Below are 6,000 nucleotides of genomic sequence, written 5' to 3' on the forward strand. Positions count from 1 at the left end.
TGACTGGATATGAGTGACCCCAAAAATGGAAGAAAAAGAGACCAGTTGCAGAAAGATATTTGTGTGGTATGTGCTGTCCTGTGTATCCAGTTCTTAAACCTGCAAAAGATTCCCAAATCTTCTGTTGGATGCACACATATGTAATAAAAGAATGAAAAGTTATGTCAGACTAGTAACTGTAAGAGAGTGGTTTCCCTGGGGCGGGAGAAATATGACATCTGGGATATAAAATAAATTGCTTTAAAAAAAAGAAAAGAAAACAAAAAAACTCTCCCATCTCTGTATTTGAAAAAATTATTTCTAAAACAGAAAAAAGGGGACTTCCCTGGTGGTACAGGAGAGGATACAGGAGACCACCCCCCCACACTGAGTCAGAGTTTTTTTTCTTTCCCTAAATAAATACATGGTAAAAATGGTAACATATAATAAAGTGTGTAGATGCACTGAATCATGACAGTTCTTCAAAACCTGTCCTGTCTTGGGAATTCCCTGGTGGTCCAGTGGTTAGGGCTCCATACCTTCACTGCAGGAGGCCCAGGTTCAATCCCTGGTCAGGTACCAAAGATCCCAAATGCCTATGGCACAGCCAGAAAATAATAAAATAAATTGCTTTAAAAAAAAAAAAACTCTCCCATCTCTGTATTTGAAATAATTATTTCTAAAACAGAAAAGGGGGACTTCCCTGGTGGTACAGTGGATGGCAGTCCATCTGCCAGTACAGGGACATGGATTTGATCCCTGGTACAGAAGGATTCCACATGCCTCGGAGCAATTGAGTCTGTGCGTGACAACTACTGAGCCGGTGTGTTGCAACTATTGAAGCCCATATGCCTAGAGCCCATGCTTTTTAGCAAGAGAAGCCACTGCGGTAAGAAATCCATGCACCACAACAAACAGAAAACCCTCACATAGCAATGAAGACCCAGTACAAGCAAATAAACAAAAATTTTGAAAAAGGCTCTGAGGAGGAGGGATGGTAACCTTATGTGAAAGTTAGAGAAAAACAAAAACAAAGCATGGAACCAGATAATAATCAGATGCAGTTGTAGATAGAGGGAAGGGAGCAAGAGCCATGGCAGGAAAGACCTACAATTTTCTTTATCTCAGCCCTTGGCTGCCTTCCTGAATGTATGGGGCAGTGCCTTACTTTTATTCCACCCCGCCACCCACCCCACTACAGGGTATGATACATCGAGGGTCTCAGGAAAAGAGAGGATGGGGTAAGAGTGTTACTGAAGCCAACCTGGGTCCACTTACCTACCATGAAGCAAAACCAATCTACTGATACCAGGTTGTTTGAAGAAAAAGTACATCAGGGAGCCAATTGCAGGGATCCAATCAAGGAAATGGGCAGCTCATGCTCAAAAGACCCAGACTCCTGGATGGCTTTCAGGGGAGGACTTTTAAAGGCAACATTTGCGGTGAGGGTTGCAGTGTATGGACTTTCCTCTGATTGGTTGGTGGTCAGGTGACAGGGTGATGTTTCTGGAATCTTAATCATCAACCTTCTGGTTCCAGGCAGTCTAGTGTCTACTTGCTTGTGGTCCATGTAGTCACCATCCTCCACCCATGGAGCAGGGGTTGGGGGTTCTTAGCGTCTGCAGAAAACTCAAAGATATGCACAGATCGTTGTACGTATCAGTTGAGGAGGAACCAGGACTCTGTTTTATGGACAGAATCAACAAACCTTTGTTTAAGACATCATTACTTTCCCTGCTCAACTGCTCCTCCTTTGTCTCTGCATCCCCTCACTTCCCTAATTAGTAACTGCTGAAGTCTGTTCTTTGGAACGCCAAGAAGGCCTAAGAGACTAAAGCTTTTTTCTACAAACAAGAAATGGGCGACATAGAAGGGTTTTTATACCCAGGGAGGCCCCACAGTGTCCTGCTCAGTTTCAATCCCCCCTTTCTTCGATACTCCTCAATCTTGACAGGAACAGGAGCCAGACAACAAACGGAATACAGTTTTGAATAGTTAATCATAAACTCAGCAGGTGAATGTGGTTTTAGGGGGACTTGGTTTCAAGAGCATGGGATGAAGTGGTGGATGAGAGAGTAAATGAGTGGATGGATGAGGGATGGGACTGGAGACAGCAGTAGAAAGCCAAAGAATATTGCCGCCTGTGAACTGCAGCATAGTCAAGTTCCTCACGTTACTCGGGCTTCCCTGGTGGCTCAGACAGTAAAGCATCTGCCACAATGCGGGAGATCCGGGTTCGATCCCTGGGTTGGGAAGATCTCCTGGAGAAGGAAATGGCAACCCACTCCAGTACTCTTGCCTGGAAAATCCCATGGACGAAGGAGCCTGGTAGGCTACAGTCCATGGGGTCGCAAAGAGTCGGACACGATTGAGCGACTTCACTTTGCTTCCTTTCCTCATGTTACTCACAGCCAAGGATGCTCTTAGAATCCAGGGAAACCCTAGGCCCAGTATAGTAGGAAGGAAGCAAGACTCATCTTAAACTTCCCCTTTGCCCAGTTCTGGATGCTGGGTGGGGTAGCTTTGCAGAAGGGAAGGCAAAGAAACTAAGCAGAGCCGGGGAAAGAATATTTGGAGCAAGGAATAAGCCAGAGAGCAGATGGGCCATGGCTCACCGCCAGATAGCAAATCAGGTTCTAGAACTGTAAGGCTTGGAGGATCCAAGCAAAATAAAGCCCCAGCAACTTTTGGAACACACCCACCACACAGCCCGCTGGAACCCTGGGGTTGACAACCCCCAGAGCAGTCTCTTAAAATCCATCATAGTAGACTAAATTTAAAGTCACCCAGTGAGAAATTCCCTGGTGGTCCACTGATTACACCTTGATGCTTTCACTGCCCAGGGCTCCTGGGTTTGATCCCTGGTAAAGGAACTAAGATCCTGCAAGCCGAGATTCCCACAGCACTGCCAAAAAATAAAAATACAAAATTAAGTCACCCAGGGCCCTACCCAACCCAGAGGGTGTCTGGTGGGAAGTAGCTGATATGGGGGAGCACAGGGTCAGCAGTCAGTCACTGAATAAGATATGTGAGCATCTCCTGGTCCAGGGGAAGAGAGATAGGATCTACCACAGATGACCCAGTTATTGAAGAATCTACCCTGGGAATCTCGGAATCTTTGCTCTGTAGACTGAGATTTTGGAAACCTTCATTGCTCTTTAGATGAATTTGAGAGACTAGCAAATCTCTCATTCAAATCACTCATTCAACAAAATAATTATTGAGTACCTACTCTGTGCCAGACACTGGGAACACATCAGTGAACCAGAGAGAAGTTCCTGCCTTCATGGAGAGAATATTCTGGAGGGGGAAGGCAGAATGAAAATGTGAATCAATATATAAGATACTTCAGGAGACTTCCCTGGTGGTCCAGTGGCTAAGACTTCACACTCTGGAGCTGCACTGAGATCCCATGCCATGATCTCAGTTTTCTGAATGTTGAGTTTTAAGCCAACTTTTTCATTCTCCTCTTTGACTTTCATCAAGAGGCTGTTTACTTCTTCACTTTCTGCCATAAGGGTGGTGTCATCTGCATATCTGAGGTTATTGATATTTCTCCCAGCAATCTTGATTCCAGTTTGTGCTTCTTCCAGCCCAGTGTTTCTCATGATGTACTCTGCATATAAGTTAAATAAGGGTGACAATATACAGCAGGGTGACAATATACAGCCTTGACATACTCCTTTTCCTATTTGGAACCAGTCTGTTGTTCCATGTCCAGTTCTAACTGTTGCTTCCTGACCTGCATACAGATTTCTCAAGAGACAAGTCAGGTGGTCTGGAGACCTGGTACAGCCAAATAAATAAATAGTATTTTTTTGAAACAAAAGATGCTTCCAGGTAGTGATAAAAGGCTGTGAAGACAATTTTGTATATATTTAATAAACACATTTAAAACTGCCTCTATGCCAGGCATTATTATTGTAGGTGCTTAATCGCTCAGTCGTGTCTGACTCTTTGTGACCCCATGGACTGTAGCCCACCAGGCTCCTCTGTCCATGCAGATTCTCCAGGCAAGAATACTGGAGTGGGTTGCCATGCCCTCCTCCAGGGGATCTTCCGACCTAGAGATCAAACCCCGGTCTCCCCTACTCCTAGCGGATTCTTTACCATCTGAGCCACCAGGAAAGCCCATTGTAGAGGCTTAGAAAATATTAATTAATTTCATATTTATTAAGTACCTTATTTTATAAATTACAGGAAGGTCTGGGGTTGAGGACGAGGGGAATTCTGCTTGTGTCATCTATGACAGTCTCTTCCAGAGGGGACTGGCATTTAAGCTGAGAACAGAAGATGAGCCAGTCTCAATCTCTAGGCCAAGCATTTCAGGCAGAGAGTTAATGCAAAGACCCTGAGGCCAGCTTGCTATTTAAAACACTGAAAGAAGGCCAATGCTCAGGATGAGTGGACCATTCTGAGAATAGAACAAAGTGGGCCCAGATGATGTCAAACAGCAGCCAGTGGACAAATCCCCCAAAAGGGCCCCATTGGCCACCACGAGGGACTTGAATTTAACTACCATGGTGGTGGAAAGTCTTGAAATCCTGAAATCTTTAGAATCTTGTGAACTTACCTATAGGAATTTGCAGTTTGAAATCTTTAGAATCTTGTGAACTTACCTATAGGAATTTGTCTTGAAATCTTTAGACTCTTGTGAACTTACCAAGTTCATCTTAAAACGTGGTTAGACTCCTAGACCTCTGCAATCTTGAAATTTCTATTCTAAGCCAGAGCCCTTTCTCTCAAAACATGGCTAGGACTTCCCTGGTGGTCCAATTGTTAAGAACCCACACTTCCACTGTGGGTTCGATCCCTGGTTCTGGGAAAGTTCCACATGGCAAGGTGCAGCAAAAAAAAAAAGGCCAAAATGTTCTCTACAGTCTCGATTCTAGCCTCTGACACCCAAAGATGTCTTCTGAAACCAGAGAGAGATTAGAAGAGGCTGGCCTACCCTTCGTTACCATGAAGCAGGTGCAAGTCCTTAAGCTTCTCCTTTGCCCTGTTCCAGAGGGTCCTGGGAGGTCCCAAGTCCAACATCTAACCTGCCTGTCCACTTGGCTCTTCTCCTGGGATAGCTAACAGCCATCTCATACTTCTTGGGACCAAAAGAGAATTCCTGATTTCCCCTCCCTCCAGTAAAACTTGCTTCTCCAGTTTTCCACCTCTATTTGTCCCCATCTCCTTCCTTACCTCTGTAAAAGGAAAGTGTCATGTTTCCATTTGCTGAGGACAAAAACAAACCGAGATTAGGGAAAGCATTGGTCTTGCTAGAAAATACATTTTTCTGGGTTATCACATTCTGGGGTTGCTCACTGTCTTTGCAATAGACTCTGTCCCCTCTACTGCAACAGTCTTTTGGAATAAAAAGTCTCTCCTTACTCTCCAGAATTGTTAGTACATGACAGAAACAACCTAATTTCCTTCGCCTTCAAGCCAAATTTGTCAGGAAACCCTTCTGACTCTACCTCCAAGTATTAATACATTCAAAGTAAATCCATTTCTTTCTTTTCTCATTGGTAGCCACTCTGCTCCCTGCCATTAGCATCACTTGCCTGGACCTTGATTGCACAGGGCTCCCAGCTTTTTCTTCCCCTGCTCCCCCTCCCCAACAGTCCCTTCTTCTAAAGGCAGACAGAAAGATCTTTTGAAATGCAAAAAGAGGGGAATTCCCTGGTGGTTACTACTCTGCACTTTTCACTTCGAGTGGCCTTGCAATGCAAGGGACACCGATTTGATCTCTGATCAGGGAAGAGCCCACTCGCCGCAGAGCAACTAAGCCCGTGTGCCAAACTACAGAGCCAGCACCCTAGAGCCCACGAGCCTCAAATACCAAAGCCTCAGTCTGCAACTACTGAGTCCCGTGCACCCTGGAGCCCTTGCTCTGCAGTAAAAGAAGCCACTGCCATAAGAAGCCCACACACCACAACTAGAGAGAGCTCTCAAAAAGCAACAAAAACTCTCCACAGCCAAAAAGTAAAATAAATACATAAATCTTTTTTAAGAGATAAGAAAAAAATGCAA

This window comes from Bos indicus, chromosome 18 (genome assembly GCF_029378745.1).
Source record: "Bos indicus isolate NIAB-ARS_2022 breed Sahiwal x Tharparkar chromosome 18, NIAB-ARS_B.indTharparkar_mat_pri_1.0, whole genome shotgun sequence".
Taxonomy (NCBI): Eukaryota; Metazoa; Chordata; class Mammalia; order Artiodactyla; family Bovidae; genus Bos; species Bos indicus.